At 40.4% G+C, this 14041-nt stretch overlaps 1 long non-coding RNA gene across 11 annotated transcripts in view; it reads left to right on the top strand.

The window, feature by feature from the left end:
* LOC142411793 (uncharacterized) overlaps nt 1–13777 on the top strand; it is a 33736-nt gene extending 19959 nt beyond the window's left edge. For 5 of the 11 annotated variants that reach the window (XR_012776285.1, XR_012776278.1, XR_012776287.1 and 2 more), the window contains 5 exons: nt 122–3462; nt 4173–4248; nt 4788–4961; nt 9514–10451; nt 13121–13777. This is a non-coding gene — a long non-coding RNA (uncharacterized LOC142411793). The remainder of the gene's footprint in view (nt 1–121; nt 3463–4172; nt 4249–4787; nt 4962–9513; nt 10452–13120) is intronic. The other 6 variants (XR_012776283.1, XR_012776281.1, XR_012776284.1 and 3 more) reach the window with 6 other exon arrangements.
* Nucleotides 13778–14041: the final 264 nt, after the last annotated feature.

The following is a 14041-nucleotide window of genomic DNA, read 5'->3' as shown; positions in this document are numbered from 1 at the left end:
CTGGCACACATCCCACTTGATAGCCAAAAAGAACAAACTGACAAATATTTTTAATATGCTGCAGCTTCTCAACATCCCAGTGAAAAAAGGGTGAATGATATTTTCCATTGGTTATTCATAGATGTACGTGGATATGCTGATAAACTGCCATTTAGTCCAGAGGCTGGACAGAAATAAATCACCAGATAAAATACAATATTCCTAGCGAAAACCTTTATGGAACGTGTTCCTGCCCCAAACCCCTCCTGGAATAGGCACAGTAATGCTCCCCGAGACCTGGCAGCCCTTCTAAGTGAGCATATGGTCTGCTCAGCTCTTGCAGTACCCGTGCACGGTGAGTAAACACACAGCAATGTCAGAGCAAACAGGAGGCTGTTTAATAGCATGAAATTCTGTAGCTACTTCAAACTTCATCAGTACTTCAGAAATGGATTCCCCTTCTCTGCTGGAGCATGCACTGTTTGCAGGAGAGGTATGAGAAAACCGAGACAACCTCTTTGGGGGCGGATGGTGTCTGTAGCCATCTCCCATAAAGCTGATGCTGCTGTGGAAGGGTCCTGGTGTGTCAGAAGTTGCATTTTCTGGTGATGCTACATTGCCTTCTTCATTTTTCTGAGATGTCCCCTGATGCGATGTAACTTGTACAGTAATTGGAATAGAGAGAGGGCTCTGAAGGTAAAAATCCCACTGTTAATCAAGGCTGGCGAAGGGCAGAACATTAGCTGCAGTAATTGTATTTCTGAGGGAGTCAACAAAGCCAGGCTCGTCAACGCTAGCAAACAGATCTGGTCCTGCCTCTGTGCTTCTCGCACTGGCAGAACATTGCACTGAAATCACTGGAGTAGGGATCGGGCCAGGAATGAGCGGCTGAGTTGCAAAGCAAATTAATTCCTGCCAAAAAAGTTCAGCTATGCTCAGAAGTATGTAAAGTGTCTGATTTGAGAAGTGTCAAGTAGCATTTGTGACCAATTATCCAAGATGAAGGGGGCAGAGCTATGTTTACATGTACTAATCTTCAGCCAAAGTTTGAAAACTCCAATTCATGGACACGCATCAAATTTCCTTTCCAGGCTTGGCATTTGCCTGTACGCACGCACGCATGCACATTGCTCAGGGATGACAGGAAAACATGATTACGACTTGCAAGTAATACAAATAAAAAAAAAAAAAGTGAGGGGAGCTGCCATGCAGCAGCAGCATGGTAATTAAGCCTATACTGTGATATGCAAAAAAAATCACGGGCCACTGTATGAGTAAAATAGCTTTATCAGCTGAGCTGAAATATGATGTGTGGTGTGTCTGTATTGTTATTTTTCCACAACCTGTGAAGCCCTGGGAAATGATCTACACAAAAGAATAGGAGGTAAAAACTGCCTCGGCTATCTTCTGTTTAATTAACACAGGTATACCAATTTAATGCAATTAATCAAGATAGTAGGGATTAAACAGTAACTCAGAGCTGACAACGACAATGTTAGCATTGCTGTGGCATCGAAGGGGTACAAAATGGTAGTGGTGATGGGAAACACTGTAAGTAAGAACAAGCTGGCTGGAGTTTGGGGTGGGTTTCAGAGGTTTATGCAGATCTACTGAGATTTAGGGGCAGCTGATTTTTCATGTGGCCAAGTGTTTGGCCACATCTGCCCCTGCCCTTCCCTTTCCCCTCTCAGACCTTCCAGGGTGACCCCCAGAGTGGCAACAACTTTTAAAGTGATTCCTCTTTCTTCTAACAGGTTCCTGATGCGAAAAGTCTGACCTTAAAATGAGCAGTGCATAGGGCAAGAATTGGTACCAAAGTGAGTTTCTGGCCTTCAACCCTTCCGAAATACAGCTATTTTGGTAACCAGAACAGTACATTCATGATGGGTGAGGGAACAGAGCCTTCCTGTGAAGGATTTCTCAGCACATTAACTCTGTCAGTGCTGGTTGCTGTGTCCCGATGGAGGTTACTTGTGTCTATTTAAGACATATTTAAAGCTGCATTTATGCAGATTTGCAGAAATCTGCAGCTTTCTGTAACTTCATGGCCATGCTTCAGTGCCTGCTGCACTGAAAAACTGAACCATTCTTCCTGGGGATTTCCACATAGATCTGGGGAGAACTGCAATCACGGCCTGCTACGAGTAGCTCAGACTTGGATTTCTTGTCCACAGGAGAGGCACAGCCTGGTTTGCAATGCAACTGTCCTCATTAATATATTTCAAGCCCTGAAGTACTGGGACCACCGTTGGGTAAGAAGCTGGTTGAGTTTTCTGGGCTCATTCTCTTGGCTTAAAAACGTTAAATTGGGTGATAATGAGTAGTAACGGTGTCCCTTTTTATGGTGAAGTTAACACTTGCCTTCTAGTAAAGAGACAGAGAGATGACCCTCCTCATTTCGCACAGGTCACCAAACAGCCCCTGGGATGGTAAGGGTTATTGGCCGTTTACCAAACTCTGTTTGACTTGGGTTCATGGGTGAGAGATGAAAGGCACTATATTGCATTACCAATCCCTGAGGCCAGCCGGTCTCCCTAAAGAAACGTTTCATTTAGCAAGGCAACTGCTGGCCCATGGGAATCAGAGTTAAGAAAAAGAGGACGCAGTTTCAATTGCAAATGCTTCCTTAGGGCAGATGTCTTAAAACCACATGGAAACCCACTGCTTCAGTGTCGTAATAGTTGCTCCAGGACACCTAATGGCCAGCAGATTTTTCCCATAATTAATCTCCCCTTCTTCCCACCAAAACATCCATTCGGTTACTTGTGGTGTTTCTGCCTCTGCCCTGTTCTGGTTTGCTCCATCTCCCTGGGGGAGATGTCCCATACCTGGGGCAAGGCCAATGCAGGAGGTATGAGCTGTTACCTTTTCCAAGAGCTTCAAAGTCTAGGCAGCGTGTGCCTTCCCCGTCTCCCAGATGAAATAGGCAGCTCTGGTATCACACTTAGACCTGTCGGGAGCTCGGGAAGAGAGAAGCGTTCTCCTGAACTTCCCAAACATTTTCAATGTCCTAGGCCTGAGATGCTGACCGATTTTCCTGGCTATAGTGGAGTGGTCCTTACTGTCAGGGTAGGCCAAGGGCTGCCTTTTTACAGATGATGGATGCAGTGCTTAACGTTGCAACGGTTACAGGAAGGAGAACATTTGCTGCTCAGACAGACCAAGAATCCAACCTCGACCCATCCTGAATTTCTTATGATCTCAAAATCCAGTGTTGTTCCAATTTCATTAGCACTGGGCAAAATCCTCTTTCGCTTTTCTCCCTTGCTGTTTGTGATGTGAATCATGAGACATTCAGAAGTTGCATTTGTTGTTTGATAGTTTTACATCATGGTTGTAATAGTGCATCTGCCGAGTCAGCAGTTCTTTCCGTTTGTTTGCTTATTTATTTAATACTCCATCTCCAGCAAGTTCTTGTTACCCAGTTCCTGCTGACAACCAGGGAACAGGCACAAGTGAACTGAGAAAATGAAAGACTAGAAGGTAAATGGAAAGAATAGTAAATGCAGGCCATTCATGTGACAGGATCTGATTCATTTTTATGCCAGGGAGATTTTTCAAATGGGACTTCTCCCAGTGGAGAGCTCACAATGCTCAAGGCCTGCTTCACTATAAAGACAATGCATAATTATTCAGAGCTTATTATTATGTTTTATCACTCGTTTTTCAGTCACACGGAGTGAGGGCACAGTTAAGATCAGGACCTAGTTTATTGCCATGCACTGTACAGATTGTACAGTACACTGTACTGTAAAATCCCTATAAAAGGTGCTAACTATCTGCTTTATGGAGGCACATAAATGCACCCAGGCTGAAGGTTGAAGTGACTGGTCTAAGATGGCAGAACCCATCAGCAGCAAAAATGGGGACTCAGCCTGAGGCTCTCTGTCCTCAGATCCTCCTGCTGTTGCTTTAGACATCTTTTATTTTTACATTTATTTTGAATCACTGAAATGACGAATTGAATAAATGCCATGTCCTTTGAAGCACTATTTATTGTATTTATAGAAAACATTATCTGTTCTCTCAGGCTAGTGGAGATTATTAAGAGCGATAAACTCATCAGGAAAAAATGTAGGTTGGGTGTGACGGAGAAACTTGTGTTTTATTCCGCAATGCCATCTTAATCTCTGGTTGTGGTATGACAGACTATGCGGTCAGTGATACTGTGGCATCCTGTTCTCTGCTTTCAGGCTGGGGTCACAATTTGGATTTGGAAGAAGCAACTTTCACGCAGATATGTGACTGGAATATGAATACTATTCCAGCGTAAGTGGATTTTTGTTCAGTTTGGGTTTTATACAATGTATGAAGTCTGTACAAAGTCTGTTGTTAATCCCAGCCTAGTTGTGAAACTGTGTTTGACCACTACTTGTTCAATCCAGTAAAGCATACCTGTGTGTCATAGCAACACCTGCTCTATTTACACACTAAAATTATTTTACCAGGTCAGCCCTTTGCGATTTAGCATTTCATTCATAAAGGATTCTATAACACACATCAGTTGTGCTGTCTCCCTACTTTCTGATGAAATGGATGATTTTCTTAAGCCTATTTATATTTTAATTTGTTGTAATATTTTTCTACTTTCTTATTCAAGTAATTGAGACAAAAATAATATTTTTTAAAAATATAAGAGCTAAAAAGTAACTCTCAAAGACCAAACGGATACTCATTTATAATTTTCTCTTTAGTACTTGCAAGTCGTGGGTTATTTTATGCAACTTTTCCACTTTGACTAGTGCTTTACTCTTTGATAGTTTTGCTTGGACACAGAAGGTAGTGATAACAGATAATGTGTGTTATAGGTTTCTTTACAGATGAAATCAATGAAGTGTCCTGAAGTCTAGTAACTACTCAGTACCGGCAACTTCTATGGCCCTCTGTGCTACTACTGCTGCTTTGAAACAATTTATTTAGTCATTTGGACTTTAACTACTTGGACCCATTCCTTCCTGCTGCACCAGCAGTGATATGGGAAGGTATGTTTTAAACCATGCAGTCATTTCCATCCTGGATTTCATGAGGGGTTATTCTTGTCTCAGAGATGAATCATTCAAATATCCTTCTACAGGTTCCAGGTGAGTTACTCACACTTAGATGCTTCCAAGTAATACACAGAAAGGTGCTGAGAAAATTACAAGTCTCTGCCAAGTCAAAAAAAGCTCAGCAAAAGTAGATACGAGCAAAATACTTGTACTAGTGCTCAAAATCTTTCTAAGGAGAGCTAGGGCCAAAGGGCTTCTGCCTTCAAAAATGTGTGGCCAACAGGGATGCGCAGTACTTGCTTTACTGACTGACCCATCAGCTGCTCTCTGTCCCCAGAAACAGCTCAGGAAATGACTGAAAGTATCTGACGATATAAAAAGGATAATTAAGATTCATTGTGGGAATAAGAGGGTAATCTGTCCAGACAAATCTAGGAACTAGTATTGAAAACTGTAGTATCTGAATATAAAAAAATGAGTATTTTTGAATAAAGATGTCTATCAGGACTGTAAATTCAGAGAGTAAAAAAGTAGCTTCGCTTAATAGACCATCTCTCTCTCCATCTTCCTCTAACTCATTTTCTTGTTCTCTTTCTTCCTTTTGTGTTATTACAAAAAATGTGTGTAAAATCTGATACTGAGAATGCTTGAGCTTCGCTTCAGTCTTCTCTTCTCAGAATGTTTTGTTCCACTGTGAAGATTGCCCCTACGAGATAACCTTAGCCATGACCGCGCTAGGCTTGCGGGGCCACTTATTTGCAGAGAGAACAGCTATATTTTGAGGCGTCTCTGAGGTAGCCAGCTCCCCACTCTTCTGAAGCTCTTGAAGATGTTTTTGAGCTGGCATGAGAAATCACCTGGGACTCGGAGCAGATCACAAGGTGCTTAGGACAGTATTTTCTCTGTGCCTTTTTTTGCTGAGCAGGATTGCTGCACTATAAACAAATGCGAGTTTTGCCTCATTCTTAGATACTGTGAGTTATGAAAGCCCACTCTAGATGTAATGAATGTATAGATCATTTTGACCAGATCATAATCTATTAGTAAATAATGTTCCCTGAAAACGTATAGGAGAAATAAAGAACTGCTTGCTGCTATTGCTATATCGGTATCAAGGATTACTGATGAGGCCAACATGATCCTGAAGCTTTGTGCTACTGATGTTTAAATACAATACAGAACTAACTACAGCGTTTGGTGAGCAAATTCCTTCCTGGATTAGGATTTTTAGGATTTATACTGCTGGAAACTGAACCTGAAACCACACAAAACTTACCTGTCCCTAGACTTTATCACAAGCCCCGAACTTCTGTTCACTGACATGCTCACTAACATTGATGAAAATTTTCCATTAGGCTTCCCTGATTTTGGTAGTGATATTAATAAGCAAATCCCACAGCAATTGTCAGAGTGGGTAGGACTGTGATATAGCAAACTCCTATAACACCTATGACTCTTCTTTACTGTCCGCGGAGGAAGCCCAAGGATACCAGGCTGTCTAAGACCTATGGCCGATTGTCAGCACAGTCTCTAGGCCATGGGAAGGTTAGTTTTAAAGAAGCTGGCACTTAAGGGACATCTGTGTGACACATGCTGCAGTGTCCAGAGATTGGAGTCTATGTATTTTGCTCTAAATCTAGAGAGGAAGTCACTAGAAAAAAAGGGAAAGAAGCATGGGGGAATAAAAGTATTTTTGAAAGAGAAGAAATCTACATTTCAATGAAAATCCTTTCAAGGCATTTCAAATAAGAGTCTGAGAGAAATAATTACAAAGTTTGGAGAGAAAGAACGTTAGCTTTGATATCTTTTTCTTCTATGAAGCAATTAAAATAAGCAATTTTTCAAATACTAAGCAGAAAATTACTAATGGCTGAACCCAAAAGCTTTCATTTCCTTCTTGGGGCCTTTATTCTTCTAAAAAAAGACAAAAAAAATGTGAAGGTGGTTTTCCAGATAGATTAATGCATAAAGCAGTCGCTAGTTGGATGTCATAAAAACTACAGCAGCATAGAATAGCTGAGATTAAGAGCTAGATTTAAATCATGCAACAGTCCAGTTAATATCAATGTCTAATTAAGAAATGCATAAGAAGTCTGTAATGTTGATTTGATGGAGAAAAACTCTAATAGGGTTTCTTTTGGAATTTTCCATTTCAATTGCTGTGTAGACTTTTAATGGATGTCCTATCCAGTCTTTGGTATTAGCAGGAATCATCCTCAAATTAAAACCAAGGCCTAAAATGGAACACAGGTAGACAAATTATCTCGTCTGGGAAGCAGTCTGGGTAGAATGACAATGTGAGCTCAAGCCGAAGTTTTAGTACAAATAAAAGAGAACAAATGTCTCAAATCTGGCGTGGAAACCCTATCTACTTATCGTTTTAAACAATTTAAACCCCTGTAATTTTAAACAATGCAATGTTAACCCATTTCCCCACCTCTCTAAGCCCGCCGAAATCCCTGACAATTCATACTTAGAAATTCAGACCACTAAGCATTATTAATTAGTCTTTTTAAATAGGAAGGCTTTCTATAGTTATGTATATTAGTAGTATGTAGAGGTGGGCTCTTCTTTGCTTGCAATGGGATTTACAGCCCACAGTTCCCTATCACTATCAATTAATGCCATTAATCTCCCACTCCTCTCTGGGTAACTAAAGCTCTTAAACTCTTTGAGCAAAGCTAAACCTGTGGCATCCGCTGTGTCACACAGATCATCCAGGATGTTTGGTCGCTGGGTATGAAAGGGGAACTGGTTTTATGCTGCATGTCACTAATGCCCTCAAGTTGTTAAACTAGGAGCAGTGTAACTTTTAGTATGCACAAATCCACATTGCAAAGAGGGAGAAAGCACAGCACTGGATTAAAGCAACAGTGTATTTGTTATCAGCACTTTGTTGTTGACCCAACAAATCCGGAGGGAATTATCTCAAGAATCCAGGAAGATGGCAAACTCAAAATAACCCCTCTGACCCAGGCAGCAAGCACACTGGGGAGTCATTTTTAAGTTCATTAGAACACATTAAAATACAATACATCGGCCATGGTAAAGCAAGGCATATTATTCCATCTGTCTACATATTTCTTCCCAGTACTAAATCCATCCAGAGACCTTTCAGAATTATATCATTAAGTCTTGCCACTTCACTTAGCAAACAGAGTGGAAAAGACTGGAGGTAAAATCAGAGTAACAGTGAAAGTTTGGCACTTCTGAATCACTGTCATTACCTGAAACGTCACGGTCCAAATTCATGCCTGGCATTACTCCATTGATCAATGAGGCACAAATACATCATATTAGACAGTGATACCATGGCCCTGGGGATGCTCCAAGGATTTTTCTCCTTGAAAGAGATGGGAACTAGGACGTTCTCAGTGAGGCATCTGCCCTCTGGATGATGCAGAAGGTCTAACGTGGGGACATTCAGGTCATCACAGGAGCCTGATTTTTTTTACTTCCCTCTTGACTGTATGACTGCGGAAGTATCATGGGTAACGATGCTTCTAGATGATTGTTCAAACGGAGAACTGCTTTAGCGGGGTGCTTTGTCTGCAAGCTTTGTTGCATTTATGCAATACTTAGAAAAAAGAGTGTGAAGCAGACTGCCTTTTGCAAAAACACGCAACAGAAAAATAAACAAACCTTAACTTGTCCAACACACTTGAGCCACAAATTCTGTTACAGTTTTGCTAAATGAGAGGAAAAATTTCTCCTTTCCTCCATAAACCCACCCTTTTAGACGTTACTGCAGTCATGATCTCACCGCAGTTCCTGGATTCTTTCTGAAAAGATTAAAATGGACTAATACATCAGTGATCTCACCACAGCGTAAAGGACATCTTATGGGAGCGGGAGGGGGGGACACAATCAAGAGAACTTCAGTGCTTCATTTGCATCAGGAGTAGAAAAAGCATTATAACATCATTGTGGAGAAACACAAAGGTACAATGCCAGAGAGGCATTTTCCCATCTTCTTACAAACTATTTGGAATTGTCCTACCTGACCCTGCCTGTCCCACCTGTCATCCTTTTAGCTGTCTCCACATCGATTCTCTTTCCTTTTTCCCTGCCTTTATCTATACCACCCTTTGTCTCTTCTCTGCCCTTCCTACATGCTTTGATGTACCCGATTACTTTGAATCATATGTACTGCTATTCTCAACTACAGCCAAAATACATTTTGCAGAGCATATACATACAATCATGTTACACAACAATATTCACACATACTTCATCTATAGCTTACGTTATTCTAGGTAAGAACGTGTTTCCTACATGTATATACAGTTTTCAGGCCAAGGGCTCATGGATTATGACAGCTCTCATCTACTTTGGAGCTGTTGTGTCTTCTAACAGAAATCAGGAGGAGGGGTAGGGACAGATGCTTCGTTTTCTTTGGTAGGAGAACCTATAAATTAGTATTCATGTAACCGAGAATCCCACAACATTTTAATGTTGTGTCACATTCTGAGGTTGGAAACTAGAATATCTTCAGAACACGATGAGTATTGTGTTAATAATGTCATCTTATCTCTTGCGCCCATAGGTACACCGCAGCTCTGGCTTGAGATCACGCTGTTAAGCAATGAGGTGACAAACCGGTTTCCTTTCTCAAGCCAGATGTCACGTAACTGCCCAGGGGCCTGTTTTGGTGGTGGTAGCATCCCTTGACATTTCAAGGAGAGATGTGCCGGTGCGACCCGTTCCCACCCCGTACGCTTGGCAGGAGGAGACAAAACTGCTCCCTTCCATCTGTGACATTTCTCAGCCAGGAAGAAAGCCACGAGGCATCAGACTGTAGGCTGGGAGGCATCAGAGCAGCCACCTGTTAGACACTGACAAAGAAACCTCCAAAACCCATCAAGTGGAGATGAATTCCCAGGGCTAAAGCAGACCGATACAGAGGGTGATGGTGCCTTTCTACCCACCCAACAACATTTGTTACTCCTAGATGAGGCAGCAGACAAACATATCTGACCCCATATGCTCTGCAGTTGGTAGATGTGCTTTAGTGAAGAGAAGCCCGATCAGTGATGAGTATTACAGGATAATACATACTGCAGCATTAGTAGAAGTCCAAATGGCCCACGGAGCAGTGCAGAGCATCTGTTACCAACAAGAAAATAGTGGGTGAAAAGCTGTTGTAATTCCTGGCCCCAGGAGCCTGTCTAGAGGCACAGACTTCCCAAGGCAGAGGGGAGCTGGAGAACTGGGGATGTTCAGCGAGATCTCATCCTCCCACGTATTTATCAGGTCGGCTCAGTCCAGGCCAAGGGAGCAGGGCAAGATCCTCAGCTCTACTCTAAGTTCATTCCTCTATTGATTGTGAAGAGGTATTTATAGTAGATCAGGACCTTGAGCTGAGACTGGCCTACCAGCTGAAGCTGTACAAATTAAATCATATATTCCCCAACTACAGATAAAACCAATGGCCAATTTTAGCCTAATCATCACTTCTGCCAGAGGAAAGAGAAACTCTTTGAGGTAAGTCCCCTTCGATATAATTCTTTCTTTCCAGGTTAAAGAAGGGCTGCAGCTAATACATATCCTGAGTCGTAATGTGGATTTGCACCTTTCCCATTAAATATAGCTGGTTCATATCCAAAGCATCGTTTCTATTCCTAATGCTCACTTGTATCGTTACAACGTCTACATTAGTTGCAGGTGTGAAATGCCAACTGATCCACACTTCTCTTGCTGTCAGCAGGAGAGTAATGTATGTCAAAGGCCTGATTCGCAGAGGTGAGGTCACCAGGATCTCCATTTGCACATCTGCTTTGCTAAACACAAAACTCTGGAGATTTGCAAAGCTCCAATATGCACAAAATGGGATGAGTTCACTGGGTCCACACACGTTTGTGCTTCTCATTTAGTAGACAGGTCACAGAATTTTCCCTCTATACAAAATATTTGGTGTTTTACAACAGGCAGCATTTTGCTAGTCTTCATATGTGGATACTTTTACATTCTATATTAATAAGGAAAAAGACTACACTTCTCCCTGTTACATGATACAGGAGAAGTCAGGATATCAACAGGTAAAAAAAGAGCCTAATACATTAAGCAGCTTCAGACAGATGCTAATATTCAATGTCTCCCTGCCTGGACTGTGCAGATATTGAGATCAGGAGCTGATCAGATCTCCTGGAGGGATGATGCTCCTGGAGCCTGCCTTACAAAGAGGCATCCAGATTTGGTTTTGAGGGCTTCAAGAGAAGCATTCAAATCTGTCTACTTCCTGCTGTTAGTGGATTTTTTTCATACCTCAGAAAAAGTCTTCCGATTGTTCTATGTTTGCACTTGATGCCTAGATAATGGTTCTTGCTCAGTGACCTCTAATACACAGTGTTTTCTGCCTTCTACGTTTTACCTGAGATCAAAGACTAATCTTTAGGCATATTAATGCCTAAAGGCATTAATCTTTTAGGCATTAATCTTTTAGGCATATATATATGCCTAATTCTTTCTTGATTTCTGCTAACCTAAAATATCCTTCAATATCTGCGATAAAGATTCCCATGAGTAATCTATACAGACTATTTTTTCGCCTTTATATATGGTAAATATTTGGCCTTTTGATGTCATCTGGTTATTCTGGAGTTATAGGACATATTACACACGCATCCAAGCATCACTCACCACTGTGCACTATACTTTTCCTCCCTCAGTTGACTATTTGTAAAACTTTTTGGGATAGTGGAACCAAAACTGATCTTAATATCCGAAATGAGAAAACAGGGAATTGATCATCAGCTATATGTTTTGTTAAATGGAATTTAGACCTACCACCCCCATAGGGACTTAATTTGAATTCAAAACAAGTGATTTCAAAACCCCATAGCATACTGGGGAAAGCCATGAGCAGAACACATAGGTCAGAGTAGGTTTCATGAACGTCTGAGATCCTGAGACTATACTGCTCAAAATGGACATCTCCTTAAGGAAGCTGTTAGAAATTTTCACAAGAATCAAAAGCGATGCACTTTTCATTCTGCGAGAGGGAAGCACTGGCTTTTCAAAGAAAAGTTTGATCCTGGAAAAGGCTCATTATGTTGGTATGTTAAAGGAACTGCACTGTAGCAGGCAGTGTGGCTTGTATGGCTCCTCATGGAAGTGGCTATTGAATTAAGAGGTGTCCTTTTCCCCTGAAACTTACACCAGAATTCAGAGCAAAAGTTTGTCATGTTTCATCAGACTGACTTCATTACCTTCCTGAGTAATAGAAATTACATATGTTTCCCTGGGCTGTAGAATATAGACATAATAAACCCACGAAAAGAGATGGGAAAAAAGAGGAGATACTGATTTTCTTGGGATGAAATACAGGAAAATTGGGCTTCAAAAACATGTGAGTATAATATGCTCTGGATTTGTAAAGAAAGTTTAAAGAAACGTTTTTAAAGAAACCTTTTCCAAGTGCATGCCTGTTAGTTTTATTCCCATTTTTGTTATGTATAATTATGAGGAACTTACAGACAACTCATAAGATTTTTAGTTTCTGTTGAGAATTGCCTTTTCCAGGATAATTCTGTATGCTATTACTGTAGCCCACTGGGTATCATGTAGGCTAGGTGTAAGATTATGTACATGAATATTTCTGTCTACCACTTATGTGTGCTGAGACAATATCAACTTATACTTTCTCTTGTCATTGGTCCTTATTCCATAGAGGATATTCTTAATTACCAGCAAGACAATTTGGTAATATCATGTAAAGTGCTACAGCATCATTTCTATGATGATTTACACCTGCTAAGGGTCTGATCATTGAATTTTAAACCATATTTTATGTTCAAAAGATGGAGAATATTTTTTCTACAGGACGCTTTCTATTTTTAATAGAAATAGTCTCCTTTTTTAAAATTATTGGCACAGTTCTTCTAAATGATACGGAGCTTTTGAACATGAAGACACCATTTTTGCACATTTGCACTGCCCTGAAAAATTTAGAGCACACTTCTGTACTGGCTTAAATCAACTCAAGTCTAAATGCCTAAACGCTATTTTCGACAACTGTGCATGAGGGATGTACCTTTACAGGGATTCTAAAGAATACAAAGCTAAAAATATCTCAGTTGCAGAGCAAATTCACTGTATTCCTTCTTCCACTTTGTGATTATGGTTGCATTTTTTTTTTTTTTTAACCCTTGCAGGTTTATTCCTAAGTCTGTCGGAAATGATGGAAGTGATTCCATTGACTCCAACAAACTCTGCTTTCTACTGGATTAAGGAAGACATTTGTACATCAGATTTGCTGGTGATGTCCCACTAATGAAATGGGGGATTTTATAAACACATCAGGGAGGGTAAGTGCCCAATAGAAAATATGTCAGAGATCCAGAAATTACAGTCTACTTGTAAGAGAAATAAAACAAGGAATGCTTACTAATGAGTCATGAATTTCTTTATAATTGCTTCCACATTTGGGGCAACTTTTTCCTAAATCATCTACAGAAACCTTGCAATTCATGGGACTTTTGATAGTGGTTATGATCAGAACAACACATCTCATATATGATAAAAATTACTTACATTGGGAAGGACTTTTTGCTCCTCAAATTACTTTTCTGAGGCTTTATTTCAATCCAGCTATTTTCTTATCCTCCTCCTCATTTTCTATTTCTAATATAAAAATGGGAGTTCTTATCAATTTAGAAGAGGAATAAAACTAAAGAAAATTCAGGCAGAACTGTAAAGCATGGTCTATTTTAAAGTTCCAACTCAGATAATAAGAATCTGTTTTGTGCTGCACTTCTCTCATGAACTCAGTTTTCCATAGTGCATTCAGTGTTGTAATAATGCAAATCAAATACAATTTTAATAACTCCTTCCATTAAAATGATCTATTAATGTTTTAAGACTCCAACACTTATGAGCGTGATTCTAATTGCATGATTTTGCTGCAGGCAGGTTTTATAGATCTGCCTGATCTTTGGATATTTGCACTGTTAGGATTATTTTAAATAAATTAATTTTTGGAAGAGTTTCAATCCCTGTAACAACAGTTGGGTTTGATAGTGGTTGTCTTGTGGGTAATTGTATGTATCTGTTTCCGTGTGAGGAAAAACTAGATA

The sequence above is a fragment of the Mycteria americana genome, chromosome 6 (genome assembly GCF_035582795.1).
Source record: "Mycteria americana isolate JAX WOST 10 ecotype Jacksonville Zoo and Gardens chromosome 6, USCA_MyAme_1.0, whole genome shotgun sequence".
In the NCBI taxonomy this organism is placed as follows: domain Eukaryota; kingdom Metazoa; phylum Chordata; class Aves; order Ciconiiformes; family Ciconiidae; genus Mycteria; species Mycteria americana.
This window is presented reverse-complemented; position numbering and strand designations above follow the sequence as displayed.